The sequence below is a fragment of the Prionailurus viverrinus genome, chromosome C2, assembly GCF_022837055.1.
Source record: "Prionailurus viverrinus isolate Anna chromosome C2, UM_Priviv_1.0, whole genome shotgun sequence".
NCBI classification, from domain to species: Eukaryota; Metazoa; Chordata; class Mammalia; order Carnivora; family Felidae; genus Prionailurus; species Prionailurus viverrinus.
This window is the reverse complement of record NC_062569.1, coordinates 3,064,915-3,085,637: the sequence shown is the minus strand read 5'-3', so window position 1 is coordinate 3,085,637 and position 20,723 is coordinate 3,064,915. Positions and strand designations below refer to the sequence as shown.

Here is a 20,723-nt window from a genome sequence, read left to right as displayed (position 1 = left end):
TCAGAATTAACCACTTGCCCTTCTGGGCTCACACAGCTGGATGCAGGAATGACTAATTAGCCCTTAATTTTTTCTACCACGTACAATGCTTGGTTATTTATTTGCCAGTCTTCTCTACAAACATGAAGGCAAGGCATCTTCTTGATCTTTGTAGCCTCCCCTGAGCCTAGTGTGGGACCTGGAGCTTGGTAGGTGTTTAGCGAATGTTTGCAGAATTTAAATGAAAGGTAAAAAGTATAGAGCAAACAGAATCACTTTTTAAAACAATCTGCAGACCCCGTGTTGTTATAGCCCACCTGGCTCAGAAGCACAGAAGTCTCACATGGAGATGCTGTTTCTTGCCTGACAGTGTTTGTTCAACAGGCCCTCGGGTAAAGGAATCTTTCTCAATGCTTTACTGATGATTAGGGCATGCATTACACTGGCCCCAAGACATTATGATCCCCTTCTAAGTTATAAATAGAGAAGATTTGATCGAACTCAGCATGAGAGTCGGAGTGAACAATCTCTATGAGCAAGGAGTCCTGGGACTCTCCACTGATATGTATCCATCAGGACTGCCAATCAGAAAGCATTACTGGGACGCACTTATGTGATCCGAGATCACATGACCAATACAGCCAGGAAGAATCAGAGCCCATCTCCAACGGTGCATTGGCTACATCCATTAACCCTTGATACTCCAAAGGCCTTATTTAAATCCCCAAATCTAGGGGCGCCTGGGTGGCTCAGTCGGTTAAGCGTCTGACTTCAGCTCAGGTCACGATCTCACGGTTCGTGAGTTCGAGCCCCGCGTCGGGCTCTGGGCTGATGGCTCAGAGCCTGGAGCCTGCTTCCGATTCTGTGTCTCCCTCTCTCTCTGCCCCTCCCCCGTTCATGCTCTGTCTCTCTCTGTCCCAAAAATAAATAAACGTTAAAAATAAATAAATCTCCAAATCTACACTTTGGCAAGTTGTGGGAGCTTGTGCAAGTTAGTGAAATAACCAGGCTTCGGTTTCCTTATCTTTAAAATGGGATAATAAGATTTTCCTCATGTAAAACAATGTTCACCGCCTTCTGTCCTGTATTAATATCACCTATTCTGGGTCCAAATACAGACACATGAATTCCATCTACCCACCTACTCTGCTAGGTGTCTGGTAGTCTTCTTAAGGATTATGAACCTACTATTATAGCGTAATAAAGAGACATTTTCATAGAGTAGCCAAACACTGTGGTGTATGAAGCCAAGAGGCACAGACAGGGCATCAGTACCACTTAGGGTATAAATGGATGATTGATGTTGTAGATAGAATAAACAATCCACTTGGATGATATACAGGACTAAGTCAGGACTCTGAGTCATGGGCTGGGAGGTACCGTCACGGGGTATAACCTCCTTGGACAGGTGAATCTCATCAGCTAAGGGCACTCTTCTGGAGAAGGGGAACAGCTATAAGTTATTAGCAGCCAACATGGCAGCCAGATATGGCTATACTGAGCCAATAAAGGGGAGCTGGGCAGAACACTGACCACATAGATAAACTGTACCAGGCTGAGAAGTATTTTAATGTGTACTGGTACCCCTCATGATAATCTTGACTCCCAAGTAGTCTGTCCCGGGATCTGAAAGGCTCCAATTCTAACCTCAGACAACATTTGAGCCTGACTACACATGAATTATTCAACACAAAAGACACTAATAGTGCTGCCTCTCTATTCCTTCGGCACTCATTCTTCAGTTCAAAACTTTTGCACCCTAAAGCAAGTACCTGTTCCTCTCTGCCCAGGGGCTTTCTTTTTGCCCACAGGCACCAGGCAGGCTAGAAGTACCAGGGGTTAGTACCCCTGGAAACAGCCCTCAGGGAACAGATGGAGTCTAGAGAATACTGTTTCCTTACCCCCCAGAGATGCCCTCTGCACCATTCTCCCGAGCTTTCCAGCAAGGCTGAGCCCCAGTTGCCTGCGTGGCAACTGAGCAGAAATCATGCACGCTTTGAGCTATCTTCCCTCTTATGCCTCGCCTTTGGGTGCTTCTTTTGATCACCTCTCAAGCAAGCTACTTGCTATTGAATCCTAAACTCAGAGTCGTCTGGGAGAACCCAACATAAGTCCATATTTAACCACTAAGACTCAAAATTACATTCCCAGCATAGCCTAATTCTTATGAAATTTGTATTGTTTTAACAAGATGCATGATTATTCTGTTATGACATTCTTTGATTAAATACACATACCATTTTCCCACAGGGCTGGAAAATAGAGTTAACTATATTTGCATACGCACACACACACACACACACACACACACAGCTCATTTTGAATGTTATACAAATGGAACAAGGCTTTCGAAGTATATGGCTATCTGAGGTCACCCTAGGAGCCCCTGACTGACAGCCACCATACCCTTGTCTTGATCCCAGCATCAAAATTCTCTCCCTGATGAGTGGCATCTGGCAACTAATCTTCCTCCTCCTCTTCTCCTCCTCCTCTCTTCTTTCCCTTTCTCTTTTCCAAGTGCATGATCATTACAAAATACCATTTTGAATTCCCATTCCTGCTACACTAGTAAATCTGAATTGTAAAGTAAAATAAGTCCTGTAAAATCAAATAGACCTATTATTTCCTGTACTGCTCCATGCGCTGAGAGAGTGACAAATGGGGGACCAAAACATCAGGGCAGTTGGCGTTAATTAATACTAAATTTACTGAATTAAACAATGAATTTTAAAGAAATAATTCTAAGATGTCATTTCAATTAAGGCACTGCAACAGGGATAATGGATGTGGGTGGTGTCCAGGAAAGTCAATCATGGCACTGTTACCGGAAGAAACGATTAACTCTAAAGAAGCAAGGGAATACAAAAGAAAGAAAAGAAATTCATGCTTCCCAAGGCATCTGGGAGAAACTGCAGAGCTGCTAGGCTGTTAAATCTCTCTACCTTCTCGATCAAGGAAGATGTACCTCAATTAAGGTCAATAATCTAGAACAGGTCACCTTAGCAGTTCCCCCATCTTACAATGGAAAAGCAGAAATAATACCTTCCCTTCCCTAGATTTGAGCAGAAAGCAGAGCAGATTATTTAAAGCTAAAGATTCTTTTTTTTTCCTTAAGGCTAAAGATTCTGACACAACTCATTTTCTCCCCTAAGTGATTTCTCTGTTGGGCCCAGAGAAATGAACTACAGCAACTTCACAATGTCTGGAAAACTGGAACGTAAGAGGGAGAGGAATAACAGCCACAGAATATAGAGCTAGAAGAATCCTTTTAATGGTCATCTAGTCCCAGCAAGAATGAGGATCCAGAAATCAGAGCCTTACCCAAGGCCACCTAGCCCAGACCTCAGACCTACATCCTGTCCTTGCCCCCTGTGCAGCAGCCTGGGTCTCTATTGGTGCTAAATATAAGGAAATATCCTGAAAAGACTCTTCAAGTAGGAAATACACATTAAGATTCTAAGGGAATACATTTTCTAATATGTCATCCAGAACTAGCATCTCCTGGTCCCAGTTTGCTCATTTATAACATGGATATAGTAACTCGTAACTAAAAGCTAAACCCCCAAGAGCACCCTGTTCTCTTTCTGTGTATATATCATACTCTATTGTACCTATTTAATGTATGCCTGTCCCCTTGTATTGAACTTTGAACAGGTAGAGGTTCAACATTCCTGGAAAACAAAATGTGTGTGTAGGCTACAGGGTTGGCCAGCAGCAGGGTGGTGGAGTGGGATTGGGGAGTGAGTAACCAGGACTTGTCTTCCAATCTTTTTTCCTCCCTAGGTGAACACCTCCTGTGTCCTCTGATAGTGAGCCATGCAGAGAGGGCGGAGGCAACACTACTGGTCTAACAGTGTTTCCCTAACCCTCAGCTGGCATCCATTGCAATATTCTCTCTATATAGTAGATAGATAGATAGATAGATAGATAGATGATAGGTAATTTGTGTGGGATTATTTTGCTTCCATATCTTAAAGAATTTTTCTTAAAATGAACAGCTCTTCTGGCCCTGGACAGCCCTGGGGATTTCTGTTCATTTTCACAATCTGAAAAAATGACAATTTCATTTTTAATTATGAATATTCATGCACTCAACTGACACTGTGCATGTAATTATAATTCCCAAATTAGTTCAGAGGAAAACTGACATTTTGTCCAAATTCCTTTATTCTTTACTGAAACAGAATAAGGTGACATTTTGCCCTGAATGGAAATGGCAATTTTTTCCTGGTCCTTGTCACCTGACAATTTCCCATTCCCAATACAATCCCATTTGCAGAGCTTCCTTTCAGTGTTACTAGAAGTATCCAAGTGATCAAGAGGCTGAGGACACTGCACAGTCCATAAGAGAGGAACTGACCTGGACAAGATTAAAAAGAAACAAACCTGAAGATGATAATATGGGTCAAATGCAATAGCTCATTTAGTCCTTGCCATCAACCTATTATCACCCCTTTCTCTATAGGTGCAGAAAACTGAGAATCAGGAAAGTTGAATGGCTTGCCTGAGGTCACATGGCCATCCAAAATAGTAGCATAAGAATGTAAATGTTGCTATTTGGACTACAAATCCAGTTCTCTTTCCAATCACCACATGTTCTTATACATCCAAAAAGTTCATAGACTATAGTTCTGTTTGCAGAAGCTTCCCACCAGCCCGACTTCCCGGTGAGTGCTTCCTAATGGGCCAGCTGACATGTAACCACAGAATCACTCCTGCTTCAAAGATGATTGAAAGGAGTCACAAGGAAATTAAGTGACTTTTAAAATACTATACGAACGTGCCTAAAGTTATATATAGTCTTGTCCTTGAATATCGTCACATGAGAAAAATATATGCAATTCAAGTAGAGGAACAAAAAATGGGAGAAATTATGTGTAGGGCAACTGGAGGATCATCCAAGATGGGGTCTAGATCCCTTCCACAATCATAGGAGCTTAATTAGTTCTCTGGGCTGTCTAATGGGTTATGCATTTAACAGCTCAAAACCCATTTATTATCCCACAGTTTCTGTAGGGTAGATGTCTGGGCACAGCTTGATTGAGGTCTCCACTTGGGGTCTCATAAGGCTGTACACAAGGGTTGGCTGGGGCTCATCTGAAGCTTAGGGTCTTCTTCCAAACTCACATGAGTGTTGGCAAGATCCTTTTTCCTGAGGTTGGACAACCCAAAGCCAGTAGGAGAATCCTTCTAACTCCAGGGAAGGCCTAAGCCCTCTTCGAAAGTGCTCACTTAATTAGGTCAGGCCCACCCAGATAATATCCCTTTGATTAACACAAAAGTCAAACTAATTAGGGACCTTGATTATATCTTTAAAATCTCATCACCTTTGCCATATGATGTAACGTGACCACGGGGCTGGTATCCACAATACTCATAGGTCCTGCTCACAATCTAAGGGAAGGGAGTATCCATGGAAGACACTAAGAGATGGGACTCTTGGGGGCCATCTTCAAACTCTGCCTACCACAGAAGCAATACCGCTTTCCAAATGGTGGTGCTCAGGTTCACGTTGGATATTCTACTAGCAATACATACATCACTGTGACAGTATTCCTGGATTCTGTGCAGGTCTTTTAAATGGATGCCAGATCATTACTCACCTAGGTAAGCCAGGATGAGTTCCTACTGCATGCCTGGAACAGAACGGAGTCTAGAAGGGCCAAAACAAATAAAAGAGTCAGTCCCTTCTCAGTAGATACTTGTAACATACTTTGAAGAGAGCTGGAAATCACTGCTTATCAAAATTAGCACCTAAAAAATTATACTTATAAAAATTGATAGGTCCCTTCCATACTCACAGGCTTAGTCACCAATGAAGAAAATGGGGATTCAAAAAGGAGGGGACCCAGAATAAATAAAGGGTCCATTTCAGGGTCTGTGAGACTATATCCAAGGGTCTATAAAGTTTTGGGATCCAGCTGTAGAAACAACTGGGGGAAAAAAAGACACTAGAATCAGCATCCAAAGACTTAGAATGTGGCCCTAACTGGCACCATACCCCTGTGTGATCTGAATAGCTCTCTCCCCCTCCACAGGTCACAGTGACCTCATCTATAGAATAAGAGTGACCTGCCCAAGTTGTGATGATATCTAAGGCTGCTCCACCTTAAAAAAGTGCTATGATTCTGTAGTCGGCATGGCAGGGCCTGGAGCCCTCAGTACCATGGAGATTCACTGGAGTGCCACATCTCACTTCTGAAGTCATGTGCTCCTTCAAGCAGGCAGGGAATCAAGGGAAGGTGTTCTACAGGAGGAAAGCACCTTTTTCTTTGTAGTCAGGAACATTTTTGGCAAGCCAACATCTTTCCCCTGCTTGGAGTTTTTTATAGGTCTCTTGTGTGTTTCCTCATTCAAACAAAATATTAATAATTCATGAGCTCAAGTGGAGCTGATGGCACCTGCCACATGCTTCCTCTTTTCTTATATACTCTTATAAGTCCAGGGGCAAGTCACTTAACCTAAGCCTATTTCCTACTTAAGTTAAGATAATGATGCCCACTCAGAGAGGAGGTGAGAGAACCAAGTAATGGGATGTACAATTCAATTACCCAGCACAGGGTGGGGGTGGGGGGCTGGCACATAGTAGGCACATCTGGCCTACCCTCAACTCCATCCCCCGAAGAAAGCAGATTTTGAAGGCAAAGCTTATGAAAGGCTAGAGGCTGTCTGCCTGCTAAGTGAGCTTACAGAGACTTCAGGTCTGGTAATCAAAATTAATAATGGTATTCAATCTAATTTTCCAAGCCAGAGGAGTGGAAGGCTGAGCTGTAATCAATCTTTAGAGGTCAATTCACAGGGGATTTACCAGGTAAAGGGCTTGGCGCCCCCTTGTGCAGAAAAATGCTATCTTAGTCCGTTGTCCACACATGCACTTTGAGCAAGATCCCTTGTGGTTCTTAAGACATTTGAAAATCCACCCACCCTCTCACCTGCCCCTAGGCAGCCAAGTCTTGGTTAATATCAATTCTGTCTTTTAAAAAATGAATTGTTTGATTAGTTTCTAAATAGGATACACTTGCCTTGCATAAAAAACAAAAATCAACAGCGTGTACCTTTAGTCTCCTTCCCGTTCCTGATTCCTTCCCCAGGGGTAATTCTGGTCAATCCTACCATAGATTGTGTGTGTGTGTGTGTGTGTGTGTGTGTGCACGCGCACGTGTCTGTGTGTAGTACATGTACATGTATGTATTCTTCCTCAAATGATAACATACTACATGCACTGTACTTTGCTTTTTTCTGCTCCTTCCTTTTTCACAGTATATGTTGATGATCCTTCCATACCTGTACACTTCAAGGTACCTCATTTTTTTTTAGTGACTGCATGGTATTCCATTGTCTGAATGAACCACAATTCAAACAAACTATTGCTACTTCTGTAATTAACAATCTTTTACTTACCTTGGCTTATATTATTGTGAATATATATTTTGGCTAAACTTCTAAGAGTGAAATTGTGCCAGGTGTTCTTCTAATGGCTGTACGTGTATTCACTCAACAATTATTTATTGAGAATCTAGGATGCAACAGGCCTTGTTCTAGGTACTAACGATACAGCAGTGAACACAATAGATAAAATTTCACTTTATTCTTCTTTTGCTAACGTTTATTTATTTATTTTGAGACGGAGAGTGTACGTGAGCGAGTGGGGAGAGGCAGAGAGAGGGGGAGCGAGAACACCAAGCAGGCTCTGCACTGACAGTGAGATCTCACAAACTGTGAGATCTAAGCCAAGATCAGGAGTTGGATGCTCAAACGACTGAACCACCCAGGCACCCCAATGGATAAAATTTTTCTCGTGGTACTTGTGCATTTTAGATATGACAATTCATTAAATCTTCACAATAACTTTTTTGTATAGAAACTATTATTCTCCCCATTTTATAAAATTTGTTTAACGTTTTGTTTATTTTTGAGAGAGAGGGAGACAAAGTATGAGCGGGGGAGGGGCAGAGAGAGAGGGAGACACAGAATCCGAAGCAGGCCCCAGGTTCTGAGCTGTCAGCACAGAGCCTGACGTGGGGCTTGAGCTCGTGAACCGCGAGATCGTGACCTGAGCCAAAGTCAGACACTCAACCAACTAAGCCATCAAGGCTCCCCTATTCTCCCCATTTTACAGAGAGGGAAACTGAGACACAGAAGATGATAGAGCTCACAAATGGTGGAGCTGGGATTAAAACCAGGTAGTCTTGTTCCAGAATTCCGAGTTCATGCACTCTACTATGAGCTCCACGTCCACACCCGTGTTTAAATGCTCTATGTCTCGTGATTCTTACTCCATTTTGCAAGAAGGCCCTACTATTGTTTAGAAAAGATTTTCACCACAAAAGAACTTACGTTGCCTCCAAATAACCTACCATGGGGTATATCATCTAAAGGCCTCGTCAGGTTTCCTTAGGCTTCCTGAGGTAGAGCTCTGTGAGGTTCTAGTTCAAGTGACTTCCTGAGAGAGAAAGAGGATTGGGAGTAGCAAGTGGGGGCAGGGCAGAAGCCGCGTAAAGATGGACCCCAGATGAACTCCCAGGGAGCCTGGGAGCATATGGCATCACAGGAGGTCCCACCTGGTAGCAAGGGGGATGATCATTTTCATCCCTGTATTAGTCCATCATTGGTTGCAGGTTGTCTCCAGGGAGTGGGTGTAAACTCCCAGGCAATTCTAGGTGAGGGAAATCTCTAGACTAAGGGTGCAAGTGTGAGTGGTTAGCAGCTAGCTGTCACTGCTGCTAAGGAGGGTATGCACCGGCCCAGTAAAGGAAATCAAGGGCAAGGCACCAATGGTGTGCACTACAATGCATATAGCATGTCTCCGTCCGATTTTCCTGCACATATCTCAGAATCAAATAAGTTCAAGACTGGACGTATCAGCACTCCCTGCTTCTGTTTTCTCTACCACATGAACAGCACTACCTTCCATGGAATTGCTCGATTCAGAAGCCCCCTGGTCTTTTGCCCTTCTATGTCCTTCCTCCCCTTCATCCTTTTCAGCGAACCAGTTTATAACATAAACTCGCAGGTGCTTCCTTCTCCTAAGGAAGATGGATTCTGGCAACTAGACTCTCTTCCTCATCCCAACTCAACAGTTTCCCTGACTCCATTATTGCCTTCTGAAATCTACCCTCCACGCTGCCACCAGCACGGTCTTTCTAATACGCAACTCTCATCTTGGTACACCTTGGCATATAAGAACTATTTTACCTTTGTCACATGTCTTCTCAGGCTGAGCTTCTACTGCCCTGGAGAAGTTGGCCTGGGCGTCTATGGGATTCTCAAAGCACTTGATACATACATGTATCATACATACATAGCATGTAGTAGCTAGTAGTCTCCAAAGATGCCCCCCACCTGCCCTGCCAATCAATTATGCCCCTCAGTATCCATGCTCCTGCAGAGCCTTACCTCTTGAATCAAAGCCAGACTCAAGACTTGTTTGTAACCAACAAAATGGCAACCAAGGTGACACTGATTTCTGCAGCTTAGTTCAAAAAAGCTTTGCAGCTTCCAACTTTGCCTCTTGGAGGGTTCGCTCCAGGAAGAAATCCATTGTGTCATGGAGTTTGTGCTATGAGGAATCCCAAGCTAGCCATGTAGAGAGCCATGTGGAGAATTCATGCGAAGAAAGAGGTATCTGTCAGATCAGCTCCCAGCTAACCCAGCCATCTCAGGAACCAGGCATGGAAATAAAGAAGCCCCCAAATGACCAGATGACCACAATCTCAACCACCACCCATGTGCAAAAACATGAGGGAATCCAAGTTGAGTCCAGCAGCCCATAGAAGCATGAGAGATCACAATAGAATTAGTGTTTCAAGAAGCTAAGTTTTGGGGATGACCAAAACTATATCTGAAATGGTCTACAGGCTACTGCATTATAATTATTTCTCTGTTTTTCTGTTTTCCCTTCTAGGCAGTCCAGGGACCCTGAATCTCATAATGTATTGTAATGAAGGGATATAGACTTAAGAGGTGTTTGATAAAGTTAATCAATGAATAGAAAGAGTGATATTCTGAGGATAGTAACTCCCTCACGCCATGGGTTCATCCTCAATGAGTCTGCTGTCATTAGTTCCATAAAAGGTCAGGTTTATAAGTATTTACTGTGTGACTACAGTATGATCTGTGAGGTCCTAAATATGAGCTTTGAAGTCAGACAAATGCAGGCTCAGATCCCAGGGTTGTCATTTACAAGTTGTATAACCTTAGGCAATTGATTTAAATTCTCTGAGCCTCATTTGCTCATCTACAAACTTTGGATAATGAAATGCCTGATTTCTTGATATTGCGGTGAAGACGGCATAATACGATTTTTTAATCCTCACAGTAAATGACTCACTCCATGTTTTTCATTAACGTGTGTTAATTTAATTGATATCATATGTAAAATACTTAGGCTGGTCATTAGCAAAAAAAAAATAATGAAATAACCAGTGCACTTTGTGGAGTCTCAACAGAAAGGTTTTGCTTCATTCTATTCCCCTCCATTATAAGGTTATTGAGTCAGCTTGTACTAAGACTAAAAAATTCCACGGTACAACTGACAAATAGTGGCAGCCAGATTTAGTCTTGAGCAATTACTACATGTCCAGAACTGGCATCAGTGACGATGAATCAGCGTTCATACCTGCAATCAACATCACATTGCAGATTCTGAACCCAACTCTTGTAAGAAATGAGCTTCTGTGCAAATAATCCCATCTCCCTCCAGCATTCTCCTGCTTAGTCTTTCAGGGAACTGCTGGGAAGGCTGTGTGCTCCAGCCCCTACTTCGGCAAGTTTTATCACTCACTCCTGTTTGGTGACGAAGCAAGTTATTGAAGTCGGGGGCTTTTGGCCATTTCTCCAAAAAGAGAAACCTTTTCAGCATGACATTTATGTGTAGAGGGATGTTTATCAGCAAAGAGCATTTCTTCCTAAAGCAGCAAATGACTCCATGAGGTAAAATTATGGGGTGATCTCATACTCATGCTGAGCAGGAAGGGGAAAATGTCAGCAGTTATATCCCGAGGACTGGAGTTTCTATAATGCATCTTTCCCACGGTGCACTTAGCATGAAGGGCTGCTTCTACAAGCCATTTCCAGGGTATTTTACCTGGAGTAACACAAATACCTGATCACCATAAATAGGGAGAAAATAACAGAGACTTTGACTTCTGGAAAGAAATGTACTCATTACTATCAAAGAAGGGAACACTGGACTGATTGAACACATATAAATTGACTGAAGACCTGTCTAGTGGCTAATATATCCTCTTCTCTCCATTAGTCTGTGACTGCTTTTTTTTTTAAATCCATTTCCACAGTGCTGCTTAATAATAAATATAAAATAAAGTGAAGGTGAGTCTCCTCTCCCAGCAAACATAGAAAAATGTGTCTTGTCTCCCACCTTGGAAGCTGTAGTTCTCCTTTCCTAATCTTTGGGCTGGCACACACATTAAAACTTGTATGTGACAGTATCGAACAATTGCCCTGGGAAAGGCACAATGAGGTATGGGACTAGCGCGAGCCCAAAATTCAGAGCCTTAGAAACATCTCTTTTCTGTCCTGCGCAAGCAGTCTCCAGCCTTGAGAAAGACGCCTCCGTTCCCCGGACTAGTGCTGCAGGGAGCAGCCTCCCCTGTCCTTCCCCCACATCTCCATTACTCATCACCCATCCTTAAAGAGTCCCCTCCACCGTCATCCCTGCCAGAGTTCCTCCTGATGCGTCCAAGGTTGGATTGCAAATCCTGCTGTGTGTCCTCAGCCCTCTGTGCTTATTTCTGTCACACTGTAATGTGCTATAACTCTTCATCTCTCTCTCTCCTGGAAGGACCACTTCATTCTTGCACAGTAAGATCGTACGGCATTTACCTCCATAATCCCGGCAACTAGCACTGGGCTTAGAGTGTACTTGGACCATCCTTCATGGTCAGTGCGGTGGCATGGATGGGAATAATCAAACAGATCCAGAGAGGTCCTTGGAGAGGATCCTGTACATGCTCCTCATTCCATAGATGGAGCCATGAGATCCAAGGGGACGGAGGGGTTGCCCAACATCACCCAGCATGTTAGTCACAGGGTGGGGACTGGCATTTGGTTCTCCCAAATCCTGGGCCAGGACTGCCTTAGTTAACTTAAATCGATAATATGTTTCAAGTACCTACTAGGTGCAAGGTTCTGTGCCATGAGCACTGCTCATGACTTCGAGAGGTTGATACCTCCAGTACAAAAGGAACTGTGGGATGCGTACAACATGGATGAATATAAAACGAGTTCTTACAGGTGTATAAAGAAGACAGCACAGGAACACGGAGTTAATGTGAGATTGATTCCAGGGGAACTATAGCAGACACTTTTGTTGTTTTGAGTCTCATCACCTTGGCCCCCTTGAGTTTCCACTTCAGCTGTGTTTAGACATGCAATCTATTTTTTTTAATTGAAGCATAATTGACATACAATGTTATGTCCTCAGCCAAATAAAGAATGAGATCTTGCCATTTGCGACAACATGGCTGGAGCTAGAGGGTATTATGCTAAGTGAAAGAAGTCAGGCAGAGATAGCCTACAATCTTGCTCTCATGCTAACCGTGTGTCACCTTGAACAAGCACTTGATGTTCTCTCCTCCAGCATTTATATAAGCCCCATGCATTTATATAAGCCCCATGAAAGGGAGCAAACAGCCTCAGGGACAATGCTCAAAACTGAAGGACATCAGTCAGTAGATAAATACCCTGGCCCACCTATATCCTTCAGGTGGGGAATACTGAGAAGTATTCTGTCTGTCTTCAGGAACAGAGGTCTAGCGAAGCTAAACCCTGGAGCCTGCAACAGTGACTTTGAGAACACATGCTTCTATTGACTTTTCTTCACTCCCTGTTCCTCTCTCTCTGCTCCCTCACTTCTGCTTGCTAAGATCATTTCCCAAATAAACTTCCTGTGGTGGCTTACCTCAGGCTGTGCCTCTGGGAAACCAAAATTAAGACAGGAAGTCAGAAATGGAGAGCTGTTTTGTGACCTCCATGGGCCCTGGGTACTTCTGCCTTCATGGGGTCTCTTCCTCATTAAAACATATATATTTAAATTATATTTTACCACTGCATTGGTATAAAGATAAATATATAATATAATTCAGTCTATATTGATTGTTATATGTTAATTATTATCATATTCAGCTTTTTGCTCTGATTTTTTTTTAAGTTTATTTATTTATTTATTTATTTTGAGAGATAGTGAAACTGAGGTGGGGGCAGAGAGAGAAGGAGAGAGAGAATCCCAAACGTGCTCCGCACTGTCACCCCAGAGCCTGATGTGGGCCTCGAACTCACAAACCGTGAGATCGTAACCTGAGCGGAAATCAAGAGTCAGACATTTAACCAACTCAGCCACCCAGATGCCCTTGTTTCAACTTTAAGAGGATTTAAAAATAAAATATGGTTATGGCCTTGGGCACTGTGCTTCCTATGTTAATGGATGAGTCGGTCCCACAGAGGTGACAGAACACAGGAAGGCCTCATGAATGAAGTGTCATTGGAGCTAATCCTTAAAGAATGGGCTTAATTTGAACAGACGCAGACATACTTTTCTTCTCTTTTCAACGCAGATTATTGTTTTTTTAATATTTATTTTTATTACATAAGTAAATCACGTTTATTGTGGGATATGTGAACACCACTGAAAGATTAAGATAAAAATAACAGTCACTCTTAATTTTAGCAACCAGAATAGACTCAACTCTTGCTCATATTTTCCCACAGGTGCTGGTTTTGTGGGTTTGGGTTTAGGTTTTTGGGTTTTTTGTGTTGCTTTTTTTTTCCATCACTGACATTAGTAAGATATACGTACACACACAATTTTGCCTCGGTGCCTTGGAGATCTTTTTCTTTCTTTCTTTTTTATTTCCTGGAAGCATTACTGATGATGCATCCTGGCTTTTGTCTGACCATGACTCTGCTAAGCACTCTGTCGTTTCTGCCTGGTAACTCTCAGAGTTACTCTTTATGCCTGAATATTGTAGTTTCATTATGCCGTGTCCAGGGTGAAATCTCACGCACCCTTCTCCATTCTTCAACTTCTCTTCCATAGTTTCCAACTCTGCATCCCTCTCTACTGTATTCTGGATGATCCCCTCTGGTAATTATTCCTTTTCATTTATTCACTCTTTAGTCATGCCTCATCTCCTGTTTAAACTATCCTTAAAGTTTCCCTCTCACCCATGGTAATATTTTTCATGTCCAAACTAGCTACTTCTTTATTTCAGATTTATCTGTCTTCTTCCATTATCTCCATTTGTATGGCTTCTATCACTTTTTAACTTTGAACATTTAAACCCACATATATTCAGGTAGTTTTTTCAGCTGCCTTTATTTCTCCTGCTTTCTCGGGCATCGATGCTTCTTCCATTTTCTGACACCTGCTGACTGTCCCTCATGGTGGCGTTTCTCCAGTTTGGGGGATATTTTCTCCTCAGCTTATCTTCAATTAGGATTCTCTTCAGTGGGGGGCTCGGGCATGCCCTGGGTGATGGAGGCCTCCCCTGGAAGATGTTTCTGGGTGTCTCAGCTGAAGCCATAGGAGTCACTGGTTCTAGACCTTTCTGTGTAGTCCCCAGCTCAGGTTTCCTCAGGCAGTGGTGTTCCTAGGTGTTCACAGGCAGTGCTGGCTCAGGGCATGGGCTTCCTGGTACATCTGATCCAACCTCAGACCAGAGTAGTCAGCATACTTTCTGCCAAGGGTACACAGTCTACCATTCTGATGAATACGTTTGCATGTATTTAAATTTTGCATCTTGCCTTGTATCCATTAATTTTCATAACATGAGCATTTGAATAACGTTTCCTTTATCCGGAGCTTCTGGAACTTTATGAGGTGCAGAGGACGGGATGAAATGGTTCGAAAATGCTGTGTTCATGTTTTTTCCCCCGAGGAGAAAGTCCATAGCTTTCATCACATTGACAGAGGCATCTGAGACCCAAGAAAGCTTGAAAACCGTCATTTTAAACAATCTTGGATGTCTTCTAAATTAAGTTTAGCCCTTGGAAATATACCAGAAACTACAGATCTAAGGTTTGAGAAATGTCCTCTACATCCTTTCTAGTATCGCTCACAGCTGGGAGGGAAATGTTCAGAAACTGGTGCATGATGTTGCTACCACATGCAGCCTCCAAGACTCTTTCTCTCAGAGAATGTGTATCAATATATTTGGGGCTCCAAGGAGCCAGGAAAGAAAGGGCATCTGGGAGGCCCGTCCAGCCAGGACGAATGCCTCGACCAAGCAACGACCAGCCGGAGCCCGCCATTTTCTCTTCGCCCTTCATCCTTCGCCCCCAGTCCCGAGAAACGGGGGGGCGCAGAAATATTGTAAATAAATGGACTGTAGCCACACATATGCGCTGATCTGCCATCACATAAAATCACATCACACAAAATAATTTTAAGACAAAAAAGCACGACTCTCAGGGATAAAGGGGGCCACTTTCTAATGATAAAAGGCCCAATCCGTCAAGAAGACATAGCTATTTCCAACTTAACGCGCTGAAAAACAGCGGAGCCTCACAATACCAAACTTCACAGAACCACAAGAACAATCTGGCAAATCCATCACCGTAAAAAGAGACTCTAACAATCGAACGCCGGTATGTGACCTCTACCATGGCTCCTTCTCAAGTGGTATCTGACCACGTTGCTGTTCACAAATTGGGATTCAGGGAGAGGATGTCCCCAAAGTCACACGGCTGGTAGGTGGCCCAGCTTGGGTTCAAATCTGGGCTCCTGCGACCCCAAAGTCAAAGCATTTTCCAGTCGGCGCCACTAACGAGAACTAGGAAAGATGACAAGACTGGAGTTATTTTTTTATTATACATAATTCATTCGGTTGAGTATTTTTTCCCCTCCTCGGCAGCAGTTAGTTGCTATTTCTCCCCACCTGTTAATTACTGGGGTTTGTGCGGGGGTGGACTTGGCTTCCCGAGGCAGCCCACACAGGTTGTCACACTGTCAAGGATTCCGCCATTAACAAGCTGTCAATATGCCGCCAACAGCCACCATTTGGTTTGCTCAGGGAGCGGGAGCTCTGGTGTGGAGACTTGGCTCCATCATTTAGAGGGATTCAAAAAAATAAGGCAAGAGGCAGATGTCTTCCAGTCTGTTCTTCCACAACAGACTCAGGGATATGGCGTGGGTTTTCACCGGGAGGAGGAGGGAGATGGGCTTTCAAAATGAAGTGTAAAGAAGGGGAAAAGCTAGGCATGAAGGAGTGAAAAATGAGAAGGATGCATGTAAAAATACAGTTTTTCCTTTGCTCCAGACTTCCCGCGGACAAGCTTCTGAATAATGCCAAGTTGTCCGTATCCTCATCACCGTGGTCTTCTCAAACTCGAATTTTAAAAAACGGCGAAAAAGCCATGGCTCTGGTTTTTAAAACCAAAGGTGCTGTTTGCCTGCAACCTTTTCCGAGTCACCCGAATGAAATATAGGGAAAACCTGCCACTCTGCTGAGAGGCTTTTCGAGGCCAGTGTCCCTTCTGTTAATTAGGAAGATTAACCCCTGAGCAGGCAGACCCTCCCAGCTCACTGCTAACAAAGATGCCTGTAGAAATGCCAGCTTTTCTGAGGGCTTCATATAACAGAATGGAAAAGCCCGGCTTTTGAGCAACTACATTTAGAGCTGGGGCCTCCATAAAAACATGTTAGCACCTGTAGTCTCAGACTCTGTTTCTGCTTTCCTACCTACAATTTCCAGCACCTGTGACATTAAAATATGCTTGCATTCTCCCCAGCCAATAAGACTTCACAGCCAGCTCAACTGCAAACTTCATGTTTCCAAAAAATTGCATCGAAGTCGCCTTTGTTGTAAAAGGGATGTTTCTCGTATTCAGATTTCAGGAAGTGATGAAATACATCCACCTCCCCATTTCTACCCCCTTTTCAGTTCATGGGACAAATAGTGTTCTTATTTAGGCTCCATGAGTCCGTCAAAAGCATAGCATTACTTCACAATGAGGACATAAGTTTTAAAAAAAAGCAATTATGTTGGCCACAATCATCATCAAAGACATGAAAAGATGCTCTCTCAGTGGAGAAAGGGCATGCATGTTTCAATGTTGTACAGACATTAATAAACAATGGGAAAGATTGAAGAAACTTGGAAATTTCCAAGTATCTATGATCCAGCAGGATTCATTACAAGCCCCACACAGGAGATCTTACCAGAAAGAACATGGAAAGCAAATAATTTAGGTTTTCCCCCACATCCTGACTCTAGATTGTGCCTAACACCCCATGTCTCTTCCCATGGGTTTTCCCCATAGGAGCCCCTATAGGATTTTCCCCTAAAAGACTTTAAGCTCCAAATAGAAAGGAATTTTTTAATCAGACTGAAACCTGGGTTTCCTTTTTTGCTATGGCTTCCAGGAGTCTTAGAGGCAACATTTTCAGAAAGATTATCCTGGTGGCTTCTGTTGCTAGTTTTGTTATGGAACAGGGCTTGAAAAACTAAAGCCAAAGTGTCAAATCCAGTCTGATACCTACCGTTGTAAGTAAAGCTTAATGGAAACACCATCATAACCATTTGCTTGTGAACTGTCTATGGCTGTTTTTATGCTATAAGTGCAGAGCTAGTAGTGACACAGGAGACCATATGACCCACAAAGCCTAAAATATTTATTATCTAACCCCTTATAGAAAAAATCTCCAGGTTCAAAGCCGGGACAAATTCTGGATAAGATATTCATAATACATTTCTAAAGAAGGGCTTCTTTGGCAAAAAAAAAAAAAAAAAAAAGTTAGCCAAATTCAAAAAAAAATTAACTTCTACAAATAAGTAAGCACTTAAGCCAGTGGATGATCCAAGGTCATTCCCTTCTTTCTGAAGATACAGGATCATCAAAGAGTTGGACCTATGCTCCGCAACCTCCACAAAATGCTGGGATCGTAAAGAGTGAAAGCCCTACCAGGCAAACCAGCAGACAACCTACTTCACGCAGAATGAACTTAGTATCGTCTTGGGAAAGGGAAATAACTCTCCCTTGAGAGTTCATAACCACAATCAACCCTTGCCACAATCAAGACAAATTTGGGGCTGAAATTCACACTCATTCACTTTGTGGCATGAAAACACCCAAAGTAATAATTCCATTTAGACTAGTTGGGACTGGAGTATCCCCAAGGCTTGGAAGAAGCCAATGTCCTCCCTGGAGGAACGCATCTTACATACACACAAGCCTTAACTGTTCAGTGACCATGTTTAAAGAAACATGAGTTCATAATAAAAAGTTACTTCACACATGAGAAAAGCTTGGAGCTAGTCAGCAAAGAACAAAATCAGTTCTTCAAATAACAGCAGCAATAATAATACTCATGCAGCTAACACTTGTATACGTTACTCTGTGCGAGATATCCCAAGACCTCTACATAAATGTAATCATTTAATCCTCAAAGAAGTCCACTGAGTTGCAATTGCTTTTATTCCCATGTTCCAGATGAGGAAAGTAAAACACAATGTCTTCAGATTTTAGAATGGTTAGAATTAGAATCCAAAACAATATATGTAATACATTTAACAAAATAAGAGACTGAGATTATATAGTCTCAAAAAGGATGAGACATTTGAAAGAAAGATTCAAAGAGAACTTAAATGAAAAGTATAATAAATGAAAATAAAAACTCAAAACGAAGGACAACTAACAGATTAGATACAGTTGAAGCAAGAATTATTGAACTGGACATAGTCCCAGAATGAAAAGAGTTCATACTCAACAGGATGATGAATGCGAGAAGTTTTTAAAAAAATAAAAGTAAGAACAATATAGCACAAAGATGAAAGGTATGAATCAGAGGTTAAGAGATATAAAAAATAGAGCAATGAGATCAAAGGCATGAATAATTGAAATTTTAAAAGGAACCAATAGGCTGGTAGATGGATAATATTTACAGAGATAATGACTCAAAACTTTCCAGAATTGTTGAAAGGCATGAGTCTTCTCATCCCTAATCTGAGGATAATTAAAAAGAACCCCACACTGAGATACAGTGTAATAAATCCACCAAACACCAAGTAACAGACAAATCTTTTCAAAGTACCCAGAGAAATACAGCTTACCTGCAGTGTCATGGCACTTAGACTGATGAATGACTCTCACAGCAATAATGGGATCCATTTAAAGTGTGGGGTAAAAGAGCTTCCCACCGGGAATTTTATAACCATCAAGGCAATATTTAAAGAATAAGAGTAAAATGAAGACAATTGGAGACAAACAAAAACTGACTTAGACTCCAACAGACATGGACTTAAACGAGCTTCTAAAGTATCTACTTTAGAAATAAAAGAAAAAGGATTTCAAACAGAAGGTTAGATATTTAATAAAAATAGTGAGCAAAGAAAATGGTAACCATGTGGATAAATCTAACAACATTTAACTTATAAGGCAGTGATAGCAATGATCTATTTGTGTCATAAAATATAGATAAGATACAAAAGGTTAAGTAACAATATTATATAAGTTTCTGAGACCATATTTGGAAAGTAAGTATTTTAAATTTCTTACATTGTGGGGGGTGGGGGGGTGGGAAGAAATCAAACTTATTGACTGATTTTAAACTTTGTTACATTAAATATGTACTAACAATTTCTAGAGTAACCAGTTAAATAATAAAAATAGAAAGAAAAACATCCAAAATAATAGCAGAAAAGCGATAGAATAACGGGGCAGGGTGACCTCATTCAATACAAAAGGAAATAAATTCAAAGGTAGACAAATGGAAAGTGTAAAATAAAAGTATGGAAACAAATCCAAATATATCAAAATGCTATGAATGAAAATGTACTAACCCTACCAGTTTAAAGATAAAGATAGTGAGACGAGATAAAAACACAGATAAAACGTGAAGGCAAAGAAAACTTTTAGATAAATTTATAGAAACAATATAAGGATCAAATACCAGTGCATAAAACAGTATCACACAAAATAAACTTTAAAATTTATAACAGTAAGTATTATTGGTGATTAGGGTCATGTCAGAATGACAAAAGACTTAAATTCACAGGGAAAATACAACAATTTCAAATTTGTATGCACCTAAAACCCCAGCTTAGAATACAAAACCCAAAAATGGAGAGAACTACCCAAAGAATTAGACAATTCTGTCACATGAGATTTTAGCACACCCATCCCTATAACTGACAACAATGGGGGGTGGGGGGGGAATTCAGATAAAGAGCATTTAATGAACTTATTTGGAATTCTACGGCCCCAAACTGAAGACTGTACATTGTTTTCAAGAATGGGTTGATTGATAGCTAGACAATAAGAGTAGCTTTATTTGGTTGACATCCAGATGGTTAAGAGTAAGTCTATTTAAGAAGATGCTGAAGGTAATACCAGTGGGCAATGATGGTAGCCAGAACTAAAGTAGTGAAAAGGGAGACGAAGACAGGTGAAGAATTTTAAGAAAGATCAAGGAAGAATATTCGTAGCACTTAATGATTAATTAAATGTTGAGTGTGAGAGATGGGAGGAGGCAAGAAAGATTCACTCTCCAGACTGTCTACTCTCTGAGTTAGGGAAAATGAGAGAAGCAGAGCTGGAGAGGTGGGGGGGGGGGGGGGGGGGGGGGGCAGCAGGGGTGAATTCCATATAAAATGTAATAATGTTGAGCTCCATAAGGTATAGCCAATTTTCAGTAGGCAGTTGGTTTTAGGATCAAGGAGTCAGAAGAAATACCTGGTTTGGAGATACTGTTTCAAGAATTGTTAGAATACGCGTGTTAATGGAAA

At 41.9% G+C, this 20,723-nt stretch overlaps 1 long non-coding RNA gene across 2 annotated transcripts in view; it reads right to left on the bottom strand.

Moving 5' to 3' along the window:
* The window catches only part of LOC125175547 (uncharacterized), a 343,167-nt gene that overhangs the window by 62,746 nt on the left and 259,698 nt on the right, over positions 1-20,723 (bottom strand). The window contains exons 3-4 of one of the 2 annotated variants that reach the window (XR_007155868.1): positions 5,583-5,632; positions 4,180-4,339 (exon numbers count right to left, since the gene is read on the bottom strand). This is a non-coding gene — a long non-coding RNA (uncharacterized LOC125175547). Of the gene's footprint in view, positions 1-4,179; positions 4,340-5,582; positions 5,633-20,723 lie in introns of those variants that run through there. The other variant, XR_007155869.1, reaches the window with a different exon arrangement.